A 14,064-nucleotide genomic window follows, 5' to 3' on the forward strand; every position below is an offset into this window, starting at 1 on the left:
TAGCCTTTTTAGAATTTTCCTCAAAAAATGCCGAACAATTAACAATCGTCACCTATAAGATAATCAAGTAATTCCCGTAAATTTTCAATTAACCACGTATTTCGATATTTAAACCTAAAATACTAAAAGAACATATTTTAAATCCACAAAACCTAAAATTCTCATAATTTCTAAAATATCATCATTTTCTAAAACCATCAATATCCACTCAATTCCTCTCACTATTATACTATAAGTCATTTCTAAATTGCATAATAATATTATACTAAATACAACGATGCCACAAAAAAATACATCTCCAGTTTAAAAAATTCTCTCAACATAATTATAACTGATTAAAAGTTAGGAAGTAAAAATATCATTTAATAAAAATAGACTAATTAGTTTCTCTTTAAAGATCTCAAAATAAAATTTTGCACTTACTATGTACTTCTAAAATTTATATATTAAAATAAATTATTACTAATAATATACTTCAACAAATTTACAAACACCCAGCCCACATGAATAAAAATAGTCCAATCTATTATGACTTTTAGATAAAAGGGTAGGGATGTAATTTAAAATTAAGTGAAAAGCTTGACTGTTTGGATAGAGGCTACATGTGGTCTTACAAAGGCTACGAAAAAGAAGAAACAAGTTTCAGAGGTTACAGTGAGGGAGAGAAACTGCGAGATACTCACCGAGAGGCACAACCACCGTGTGACGGCAAACCTAGTGGTTGGACATAAATGCTTTTGGGGCAACCTCCTTTGCAAGTGACGATGCAGTTCTAAGAGGGAGAGAGATAAGTGAGAGAGAGATGAGAGCACCAAGAGGGAGACAGAGAGTGAGGGAAAAAAAGAACACAAGAGAAGGAAACAGAAGCTTACGGCAGTGAATGGAGATCGACCTGGCAGTGCCTCACGATTGGGCTATGGTGTACAGTGGCAAAAGCCTGGGAAGCTTTAGTCATTGGCAGTGGAGGTGCGACGTTTGACTCTATTTTGGGTGTCAAAAATAGGGGACCTGTAGTGGCTTGAACGATGGCTTAGGGCGGGCGCAACAGTGGTGGCGAGTTTAATCCGTGGGGTTGCTACTACGAGAAAGACGCTGGTGGCAGGCTAGGTTGTGGTTACTTGAAGGTGTGGTGTGGCAGTAGTGATAAACTGAGTGAAAAGGGAGAAAAACTGAAGCAGCTAGTGCACATGGAAGTTAGTTTCTGCAAAGAGCACCCTCCACGGCTAGGAGTTACGTCGATTTGAGCTTAGGTTATGGAGGGCTTCAGTGCACGAGAGGGATGGGGAAGGTGATGGCAGTGCTATTCCTTGGTTTCCTTCATGCACACTGGTGGTTGGCTATGGGTGCAACGGCTGAAAAAAATAGAAGGCACTAGGAGGCTTGAAGCACTAGGCACTGTCTCACAGTGGTGCGGCAAGCATTTTTGTAATCTTCAATTTGAAGCGCTACTGTAACGACCCGATTCTATTTTTAGGGATAAATTATAGATAATTTTTTTTAAGCTCAATAAATGAGTTAAAAGCCCATACGAGAATTATCAGATGATTTTTTTTAAACCTAGAGTTAAGGCTCCATTATTATTTTTTTATTTTGTAGTTTTTAATTTTTTTCTCCAAGCACGTGTGTGTTAGAGTCCAAACACTATTACTATTCTTATTTTCCTCTTCATAATAAAACTCCTAGATACTTGATTTTATTCTATAAATTTCAAACACGCATGAAATCTAATCCACTTCCATGCACGTACGTTTCTTCTCCTTCTTCACTAGGGTTTTCATTGGTCCATATATAGAGCTGGGCTAATTACATCCAACCCGAGCCAATTTTTCCAGCGTGAAGAACCACCAGCCTCATCCTCAAGCCGAAACTAGCCCCTCACACCCCCAGACTATCAGGTCGTTTTCCCTCCACCGTGAATACAGAAAACAACCGTGTTTCCTAGCTCAACCCTCCACCGTGAGCCTCTTCCTCCAAGCCGCTCCTCCCTCTGCCGTGAATTACCATGGGAAACCAAACCCACACTTTGCCCCTTTAACACAGCACAAGGACCCCGAACGGAAGCCACCTAACGTGCCGACACCCTCCATAATGCTGCCCTCCACCACCGTCGCTCAGCCAAGCCTTCACGTGCACCACACAGAACCACTGAACCCGCAAGTCCGTCACCGAGAGAGTCTCGATTTTTATCCACCTCCAAACACACAACCAACCACCGCACAACCACACACACGGCAGCACACCAAGAACTACCAGCTTTCCCACACGCAACAACCATAGCTCTTCCCTCCACCACTGTCACCCAACCGTTGAGAAACCACACCAAAATACTCTATTTTACTGCACCAAAACAGAGGATATATCCTCGCCCAAACCGAGAGCCACGTTCTGCCACTGTTGGGCCACGATGCCACCGTCAGCAGCAACAGACGACGTTGGAGATCTAGCCTCCACCGCCCAGTGACGCCCAGTGCCACCGCCCGAAGCTCCCATGCACGCTACGTGGTGCGTAAACCTTCTCCCCGTAATCTCTCTAAGATTCAGTTTCTCTCTCTTAACTCCCTCTCACTCTTCATCTCTCTCTCTCTCTCTCTCTCTCTCTCTCAAAGCTTTGAGCCACCGAGGAACCACCCAGCTCTGCCGTTCAGCACCACCAAGCTCGAAAGCCTCACGCCTAGCTCTCGGTAAGCCCCTACCCTTTTCTTCACACATAAAACCCAATCCGAATGCATGCAACCAGTAAAATCAATTTTAGGTGGGTTAGTTAAATTACAAAAATGCCCTTTGTATTGTTTTCCAAAAATACCCTTGCCTATTTATGATTAAAAGATGAGAATATTTTAGTGCTAGGAAGAATCTAGGTTTAGGAATTATAGACTATTTTAGTATTTTAGGTTTTAAATAAAATCACATGTTTAATTAGAAATTTATGCAAATTACGTGTTTATTTTATAGGCGACCGATTGCGTGTCGAAAATAGTGGATTAGCACTGCAAGGTAAGTAGCATGATCATACCCACGTATGTACGGTAAACGACATGTCTTTTATAAAAATATTTTGCATGTACGCCCTTCTTTTGAAGCTCCTCTTTATGTTTCCAATCATGATATATTTATGAAAATCTATGATTTTATATGAAGATTTATGCATTAAATTATTTATGAAAATCCTTGATTTTATGTGAAAGTTTATGAATATTGATGATCTTATGTGATAATTTATGCATTAAAAAAATTATGGGAAGTCATACATAATTTTATGTGAGAGATTATTCATAAAATTATTTATGAAATGCATGATTTTACGTAAGAGTTATTTCATAAAATTATTTATGAAATGCATGATTTTATGTGAGAGTTATTTCATAAAATTATTCATGAAAAGTTATGAATTTTATGTGAGGAAACATGTATCACGATATTTATGAAAGAATGCGATTTCATTTGAAATCTATGATACGATATGACAAGTATATATGTGATTTTTTTTAAATCTATGAAATGATAAGTATGCAAGTATAATTTTGATGAAATATGTAACGGCCTATGTTATGATATGAAGACGATACCTATGTTATGCGCATATTGCATTGCCAGGTCATGCAGGCTGGTAGTGCACCCAGTATGTCTTCCTTATGTATGGATTCCATACCCGCGGCCACGGACAGAATCAGAATCTACATAGATTCGCTAACCCTAACTCACGGGGGTCAATAGTGGGTAACAGCCTATGATAAGTGAAAAGATAAGTCCATGTTCATGTTCATGTTAATTACATATGTATTTGTAAGTATGCACGTTTTTCAAAAAACCTTATGTTTATTATGTTTACTGTATGATGTGTTGCTTATTGAGTATTCGACTCATTTTAGTTTGTTTTTATATTCTTAAACTATCCCAGGTGATGACATTTACGAGCATGAGACTGTAGGACAGGACTTGACCACAGAAGGCGAGGCAGAGGCCTAGACAGATTATGCTATGATTATTTCTATGGTTTATAGTTTAAATAAATTATTTTGATAAGCACATGAGACTTCTGTATTTTTTTTAAATAAGTGCTTCCACAGACTTTCTTTTGGATTTTCAGTATTTATTAAAGGTTGTTATTTATGCAAATCTTTTGCATCTGGCGCTTTGTTAAAAAGAAAAAGTTTTTAAGTTTAAGTTTAGTAGCAGCACACTGGCTCCACAAAAATTCTAAAATGTCTTTTTGGGAAGGGGGGTGTAGACTATGAGATTTGGGTGAGGTGCCTTGTCCTATGGGCAGCAAAAAGATTTCTCTCGCCCAAAGACGATAAGACTTACCTCTCTGTACGTGAGGAAAATCAGGACCAGAAGGCTCGAAGATTTGGCGACAAGACTCTAGATGGTTAGATTGGGTGACTAGTCTAAACGACCAACTTAAAAGACCAACCTAAACGACATCGTGAGCAACAACTAGAAAAGGCGAAAGGAGTCTTTCATCTCAATCTGGAGTCTTTCCACTCGGTAGGCAAAAAGAGGGTTGTGTAGTCTTTGTGACCTCCACGCCCATTCATTTGTGACCTCCACGACAGCCAGTTCTATTCAGCACACATGACATCTACTCGCTTCTACCCTTCTGAGTTATGCAATCAAGCTATGGGCAACCAAATCCTTCCGAACTTTCTCAAATCAAGCCGCATATCACTAAATCTTCTATTTTAGATAATTTCAATATTCTTGGAATAATTTCCTTTTATGTTAACATCTATCTTTGGAAACTATTTTTCAGATTTTTAGGCTAGATTGTAGTCGTATTTATTTTGTTTCCGGGTTTGAGTTTTGACATCTATTTAATCCCATCTGGTGGGATGAATAAGGAGTCTTGGTTCTTAATCTTAGTTTTAGTTTTAGTCTTTGTCTTTGATTTTTGAATCTTAGTTTGAGTATTAGTCTGGGTTAGAGAGTCTGAGTTTAGGTTTCGATAGTTCACATTTTTTTATTTGAGTTTCTTTCAGGAAGATGGAAGTAGAGGACAAAAGCGAGAACCGCATGCTTCATCAACTCACTCCAACAAAGAACACAAGTTTTATTCTTTATTCTTTTTAATTTTATTATGAACTAATTCTATTTTCTAGAGCTTTGATGTAGCCTAGCACTGAACACAGTTTATATTCTAAATTATTTTATTTTCAATATTTCTGTGATTGTGTAATTATTCCTTGTTCTTAGTGCTTACAATTTTCTAGCTAACTATTGTTCGATCTGTTTAATTAGAATGAGACCGAGATGTGATTTGTGATTAAAACTCTAAGATTAAACACTATTAGTTTAGTGAAAGAAGAGATGCTTTACCGTGACTAGTGTGATTTTCAATAAAAATCTAAAAAAACTTAATGAGTCTCCAATTAGTTAAATTCAGGAGTTATTAGTTGGAGATATTTTTGGTATTGTTCAAGATAAAATATTGAATAGTTAAGATAATTTTATCATCAATTTGGGATAATTGAGATTATATAACAAGAAATAATAAATTGTATGGGATTTGCTAGGTGTCGTCAAACGCTCTAGATATATTCTTATTATTTTTAAAATCTTAGTTTTAATGTTCTTTTATTTAGTTTAGCTTAGATAAACCATTCTTCAAATTTCGGTTTTACAAATAGTAATTAATTTAGTAAATTTCAATACTCAATAGCATAATTATTCTCTGTGGGTTAGATAATCGTTTTCTTTAAAACAGTTTACTACTTATTACGATTTTTTGCACTTGCAGATCTATATATAAGCGAACAAGTTGCTGGCGCCGTTGCTTAGGAATAGTTATTTGTTATTGATATTGATACCAACTAGATTTTTACTACTTTGGATTTTATTTTATTTTTTATTTTTAAAAAAAAGGAGAGAACAAGGCGTACGATAAAGAGAAGAAGAAAGAGGTCGCTGCCTCCAAATTAAAAACGGCCGACCAAGAGTTCATGGCGTTCAAAGATTATGCTTTGTCCGAAATTGCGGCTCAGTAGGCAAATCTATCACAACTAATAGATAAGATAAACCATAATACTATTCAAACTAATGTTGTTTGTGATCATTGCACAGGAAATCATTCAACTGTAGATTGCCAAGTCAGGAATCCTTTTGTAATGCTCCGACCCCAGAGGTCTAGGGAGTTAACTCCAAACACCTGATAATCAACTTCAACAATACTAATAAATTTCCAAATTCAAGAATATATACTTCCAAAACTCCAAATCAAGCATAAATACTTTAAATTAATAAACCACACATACTCACATACCAAATCCTCAATACAACAACCCAAAAAAAATACCAACTTCACTTCATGTCTCAATTAACAAACTAGAATAATAGAATTGACATAAGTCTCCATAAACCGTCTAAACCCATTGAAATCAACCTAATAAATAAATAAAATCCAAGAGCAGCACTAATACCATGAGATACCCAATAACTATCCACAACTAATCTTATCCACAAACTCTAATACAGATCCTCAGCTGAACCATCAATGTCATCTAAAAATATTATGAAGATTAAGGGGTGAGTTATCAACAACTTAGCAAGTAGGGAGCATATACTAGCATGTAAACATGAGCTTTATCAAGTTCAATATGGAGAACAACACATTTACGTTCAAAATGCAGAAACAACATATTTACTTTCAAAATGCACAAACAAAATTTGGTACAAAATATTAGAGCGAAATTTTCAGAAAAACAAACTTGCTCCCAAAAAGAAAATCATTTGGCATATCTGGATTGAAACATTATATTCATATCATCTCATAGCATCACATCGGAACAAAAATCATGTTTAACCCTCGTGGTAGGGTTCTAAACCACTATTATACCTGTGGCTAGGCCATATATCATGTTTCCCCCCCGTGGTAGGTTTATAAACCACCATTATACCTGTGGCTGAGCCGTATACTATATTTTTGTAACGCCCCGGTCCCGCACGGGTTGGAGAGTTACTTCCTATCACTTACTCTCACATTTCAATAATATAATTATAGACTCCAAATTCTCAATATCATAAAGAAATTTCGATTCAAACTAATTTCCTCAATATAACCAATTTTTCAAAATGCCAAGTCATCATAACACAATAAACTTTCTTAATAAAAATCACCAATACTCATAAAAAACTTTCTATACTTAATCCAATACTCTTAAATCATCTCACCCAAAGCTTCCAAATCTTGATCCCCAGCTGAAATATCCAAAATCATCTGAAAAATATTGTGGAGATAAGGGGTGAGTTATTAACAACTCAGCAAGCAAAGAGCATATACTAGCATGTAAACATGAGCATTTATAAAGTTCGGTATGCAGAACAAAACATTTGCTTTTAGAATGCAGAAACAACATATTTACTTTTGGAATGCATAAACAAACCTGGTACAAAACATCAGAACGAAATTTTCAGAAAAACAAACTTGTTCCCAAAAAGAAAATCCTTTGGCATATCCAAACTGAAACATTATATTCACATCATCTCATAGCATCACTTTGGGACAAATACCATGTTTAACCGCCGTGGTAGGCTTATAAACCACCATTATACCCGTGGCTGGGCCTTAACAGAAACAGAACGGAACATCATTGGAAAGAGTCACATTCAGATACAAAATCAGAGCTTCATGCCAAGGTTTTCAGATAACACATCATATCAAAACAAAACACTGAATAGCTTCAGATCATTTCACATGTTTGAAATAAACAGAAACAAAACATCTTCATTTATTCATAGCAAAAACTTTTAGATTTTCATATTCGCTCTTTCTGCATAATTCAGAAACAGAATGCACAAAATTAGCTCATGTCTACACCAGTCATGACAGAAAAATACTTTCTCTTATATAGAATTTATGCCCATGCAAAACAAACATCTGAGGTCGTTTTCAAATTTCTTTTCAAAACCAAACATGCATATTTTCAAAGCCAACCTCATTTTATTTCTTTTTTGCAAATCTAGTATATGAACCCCGCTTACCTGGACTTCTTAGTCTTTTCAATATTTCCTCAACACTGCCGAATAAATATTAATTGTCACCTATAAAATAATCACGTAATACTCGTAAATTTCCAATCGACCAGGCATTTCAATATTTAAGCCTAAGCTTCTAAAATAACCTATTTTAATTCCTCAAAACCTAAAATTCTCATAATCCCAAAATATATCATCACTTTCTAAGATCATCAATGTCCATTTAATAACTTCGACTAAAATACTAAAAAGCTAACTTGTTTACTATTGAAGTGTAACTATAAAATCTGTTACTAGATAATAAAATTAGGCCAAAATACTTTAAATTTTACATCAACAATATAATAAACTAGATCATAATAAACATACAACGTTATCAATTATTCTTTCAAAAGAAAATAACAAATTTAAAACACTTAAAAATATGAACTCAAACCACTTTATGATTTGGCTTGCACTTAAAGGGCAAACTTGTAATATCATAAAACTAAGTCAGGAGAAATAAACCTACACAAGATCGTTTACTTCTTAAAGAAATCTTTACTTTAAAAACAATTTAAAGTAATGTAAACATAAATAAAATAGAGTCCTCTATTACATGTTAAAAGTTTAAAAATAGATTAATATAGTGGTAACTCAAAGGGTGACCAAGTAATTTAGTTACATAAATATATGATGCATGACTAAGTTACGCTAAGCTTCTGTAGAATTCTGTTATAAGAAAACATAATTGTGAAACAATAGCTCGCAAGGTGTAGGCTCACCGAGAGATGGAGAGCATGACGAGCTGCGAGCTGGGCGGTGGACGGCGGCTGTGAGGGCATTGGCGGGGCACTGAGTGGGAGAGAAAATAATGAGAGAGAGTTAACGTAAAAGAGAGAGAGCACGGCGTGAGGGAGGAGGAATGGAGAAAAAAAAAGTCGATTACCGTAAGGAAACAACAATGGAGGAAAGTCAGTGGGCTCACCGATCTGCATGAGGTGACGGGGTGTCATGGTCGGCGATTTCTGTTACTTTTACAGTGGTTTCTGGCGAGAAAAAAAAATGGTGGTTTGTGGCACTCGGTGGGGATAGAAATTCCTCTGTTTTGAGGAGTAAAAACAGGGGGTCTTAGGTTGAAGGTGATGTTTTACGGTTGAGGAACGGAGGGGCATACGGGTTTAAGTGTATGGAGACTCTCCTTGATTCTCAGGTGTGCGAGGTGGCACGGGGTGGAAGAGATGTGGCTGGCCGATGGCTCACAGTGGTGCAAAGGCTGGACTGGATACCCAGTGCTGTGATGGCTAAGTAGTGGCTAATGTTGCTCTATTTTCGAGGGCTAACGCAGGGGTCTACGTGCGATGGGTGTGGGGATGCCGTGGGTATGGGGGAAAGGTGGCTGGTCGCGGCGCTGGGTTCATTGTGCCGTGCCTGGTGGCACCTAATGTAACAGGTCCTACTCTTTGTGGATGTGCCATGATGGCTCGTGGTGGTTGATTTATGGACGTGCACTTGGGCTGCGATGTTGTAGTACTCGGGTTGGGCAAGTTGGTTGCTTCCTAGATGGCAAGGGCTTCGTTACACGGTTTGCATGGGAGGAAAAACAATTCTATTTTTTCATGGCAGTGAGACCAACCGAGAAGGGCTTGAGCAGTGATTGGATCGTGGGGTGGCGAGAACTTAAGGAGAAAAGAGGAGCGAGAAAGAAAGTATGGAGGATGATTGATCATCTGATAGTGAATCGAATGAGTGGCGCCGTGGGTGAGTGAGAGTATGAGTATGTGATGGAAAAGAAAAGGAAAAGAAAAGCAAACCGCAAAGACGTGGGGAAAAATGGATTTGAGGTGGAGAGATTTTCGAAAGTGAAGAAAGTAGAGGAAAGAAAAAAGAAAAAAAAAAGGGTCAGGCAAGAAAACTGTAGTCTGGGAAGTGCCAAAACGACATCGTCGTCGGCTTGGCCTCCTTCTGGTTTGGGCTTGGGTTTAACGGTGGAACCAGGTGTTACAGTTTCACCCCCGTGGTAGTGTTATAAACCATCATTATACATGTGACTAGGTCGTTTACCATGTTTCACCCCCGTGGGTAGGGTTATAAAATACCATTACACCCGTGGCTGGGCCGTATATCATGTTTCACCCCCGTGGTAGGGTTATAAACCACCATTATACCCGTGGCTGGGCAGTATACCATGTTTCACCCCCGTGGTAAGGTTATAAATCACCATTATACCCAGGGCAGTGCCTTAACAGAAACAGACAAAACATCATCGGAACAGATCATATTCAGATAACGGAATCAGAACTTCATGCCAAGCTTTTCAGATGACACATCATATCAAAACAAAATACTGAATAGGTTCAGATCATTTCACATGTTTGAAAAAAACAGAATCAAAATATCTTCATTTATTCATAGCAAAAACTTTTAGATTTTCATTTTCGCTCTTTTTGTATAGTTTAGAAACAAAATGCACAAATGAGCTCATGTCTACACCAGTCATGACAGAAAATACTTTCTCTTATGTAGAAATTTATGCCTATGCAGGACAAATATCTGAGGTTGTTTGGCAACATGCATACACATAACCTTGACGTCATTCTCTATTTAGTACATAAGCAACTTAAACTTAGAAGACATAAACTACACTTACCTTGGAAAGCTTTCCTTCTATCCTGTGCTCCTACGTGTCCTTTACTATGCTAACACCTTCGGGGACCACTTACGGTCACTATCTCTTCCCATCTCGACGTTCTTGCCTCGAGTGCTCATCACTAAAGTGAACCTGTGATTCACCTTAGGATTAGGACACTAAGACATTCGTCTTCCTTTTCCTGTTAATCACATTCCGACACATGATTCCGACCGACGGAATCACACATCCCAATCCTAACAATACACCCGTCACTACCTTCATGCACCTTAGCCCACACTAAATCTTCATTCCCATCCATCCTAGCCACACGACTCTAAGCCATTTTTTATACTTAAGCACCTTGTAACTGTGCTCAAGACAGATTACCCATTACATATGGTGAATCCGTCCGGCACATGTGTCCAACCAGATCACACATGTACCTTACCCCTTTATTACCTGAGACCAACATATAACATGTTGATCACCTGCTCGTAGGGACAAAGGCTATACTCTAATACCAACATTTTCTTAATCTGGTTAGCATGACTCTTTATGATAACCGTTCCTTTTGACAGTTCATCCCAACACTTAACATGACAAGACTCCATTCACAACCACGCCTTATGTCAAGTCATATAGCTTGAGACTACTCTCAAGCTACACCGTGACCTTGTCACATCACCTCACATCTCGCTATGCCATTCTTAAGCCAAATCCTAACTCATCACGAGTACGGTTCCTCATGTACTCCTATCACATCATGACATCTCGTCACGATCCCGTTGCGCCATTCCTATGCTAACTCGTCGCCTATAATAAGCACGACTGCTGGTAACCATGTCACTTCGTGACATTCTCCAGTCATGCTTTCGTTGTGCACTCCTACACTTGTTCTACTACTTCACCCATACTCCCACCCATAAGTCAATTACGATGACACCCGTCACCTCAAACTACAGGCTACACCATAACTATTTCGGGACACTCTTTCACAGTTCTCGATACTATTCGCCACGCTCTACGCCCATCGACCACACAATCATTCTTATCTCTGCAACTTGCCACATGGTGTGTTGCTGCACCTCTTGGAGTACACTACACATGTACTCTTTTCACACACACTATGCCACATCATCATTATGGCATACCTGCCATATGGTGCATCACTCCACCACATGGAGTACACTCCACCACATGGAGTACACTCCACGTGTACTCTTCCCATTCCATAATATGCCAGAAGGGTATATGTGATGCCCCCAAATTCCGTTTGGGATCGGACAGACATTTGAAGCATCAAGACATGCAACACAAGGTTACCTGCCCCCGTTCATGACATATAAGATGCAATGTTCCTAACATGCATCTAGCATTATGCAATATTCGCAGTGGATAATTTTTTTTTTCTTTAGCAATACTATGCACCAAACTTATAATATTCCAAATACTTAAAACATACTTCATACATAAAGACATACTAAACAACTGAGATCACAACACTAGTCCAAAATGGTTGTGAACAAAAGACTGATGGAGATTGAACTCCACAAAATACAAGTAGTAATCTAAGGTAACCACATCTGCATCGCACCATCGCTTAGTCGACCGTTTCCAGTGGGTCGATTCCTGGTTCTCCTTCTGATCCTGTAACAAGATATACCATTTGGGGGGAATGGTAGTTGGGACTACCACAGTGAGATTTGATTACAAATCTCAGCAAGTTAACAAAAAACTCCCACACAGGTTAATGATGCATGCACGGTAATAAAGACATGAATGCACAACTCAAGTCAATAGTAAACAAAACATAACTTGACATAACATGGCATGAAATAATAAGCATAACGTGACTTGACATAACATGGCATGAGTTGACAAAACTTGAACTGAAACTGAAACTTAGCTTGACGTGACATAAACTTGAAACTTGACATGAACGTAGACTTGAACATAACATAATGTGAAACATGACTTGAACATGAAATACATGGACTTGGAATCTTATTCAGTAGACTTAATCATTAAAGTGACCATACGGGTGCTACACAAGTCCCCTTGAGCCATGTGTCCCTGTCGATTACCGTATCACAACATAGGTGTCTATACCAGCTGTGAGTGCATTAATACGTACTCCACAATTGTTGTGGCCCCACGTATCCTACGTGTCACAATTGTTGTGTCTCATGTAGTGTATGCTCCATAGTTGTTGTGGCCCCATACTTCATGCTCCACAGTTGTTGTGGCCCCATGAATTGTTTATGCCACACTTGCAGTGGACACACGTAAAATAAAGTTTGGCTCCATCGGCGTTAGTGCCCGGTGCGCTCCGGTGACCAGCTAATTAGGCCCCATTCGCAACCTGTTGAGTGTACTTCGTCAACCCAGAAAATTTCACACCTATTTAGACACTCCAGCATGAACAAAGAAGTTTCAAAAGGATATTACCCCATCCTAGCGCCTAACAAGACTGTTCTTGAGATACACAAACTGTATTCAAGGCGGAATGATATGAATACGAAATGACAAAAGTCCCGACGTTGCATAACGTAACGTGAACGTAAGATGACAGACATGACATACTTGGAGACTTACTTGTAACAGAAAATATTTTATAACATGGCATACATGTACCATACATTATTTCGTAACATGGCATAACATATAACAGACAATATTCCGTAACATGGCATAACATGTGACAGTGAATATTACGTGACATGAAATACATATAACAGATGGCATACTTAACATGACATACTTGCAATGCATAGCAATGTATAGAAATACGTGACAGAATATCTTGTGTAACAGATGAATAATTCGTGACAGAATAAATTCTGTGTAACAGATAAATATGTAATGACTTGGCATGGAACATATGATAACATGCATACATACACTTTAGTTCCCTTACTTATCACTCATATACATTAAACTGATAGTAAGTTAAAAGCTAACTTACATCGATCTTCGCGCTTCTAGATATTAGAACTTAATCACTAACAATTAGGAATATGGAAAAATATCGACTTAAAGTAAAATTATCATCTTACCCTCTACATGTGAGAAAATGACCATTTTACCCCTAACTTAAGGATTTTGCATCCTAACTAAAAAAATCACCAAAATTTATATATATTATCAAAATTTTACCCCTAAATTTTATCCTAAACTCAAATATCAATTCAGAAAAATTTAAAACTAAACACAACCATTAAAACTCTATAGACCCGAAACTTAGAAAGGCTATTTCCTTTGATTTTTGTTGTAATTCTTTCAAATCAAGACTCATGATTAAACCAAAAAATTTTCTTCTAATATACTCATAACATATTCCTAAGAATAATCATGTTTTGAATCATGGAAAAAAGTCATCAAAATCACTAAAAACCATACTTGAACTTTTTGGCTTTTCTTCTAAGTTCAAAACATATTTTTGTTTCTAACTTGATTTGATCAACCTCTTGATCCATGACTTA

Source organism: Juglans microcarpa x Juglans regia, chromosome 1D (genome assembly GCF_004785595.1).
Source record: "Juglans microcarpa x Juglans regia isolate MS1-56 chromosome 1D, Jm3101_v1.0, whole genome shotgun sequence".
Taxonomy (NCBI): domain Eukaryota; kingdom Viridiplantae; phylum Streptophyta; class Magnoliopsida; order Fagales; family Juglandaceae; genus Juglans; species Juglans microcarpa x Juglans regia.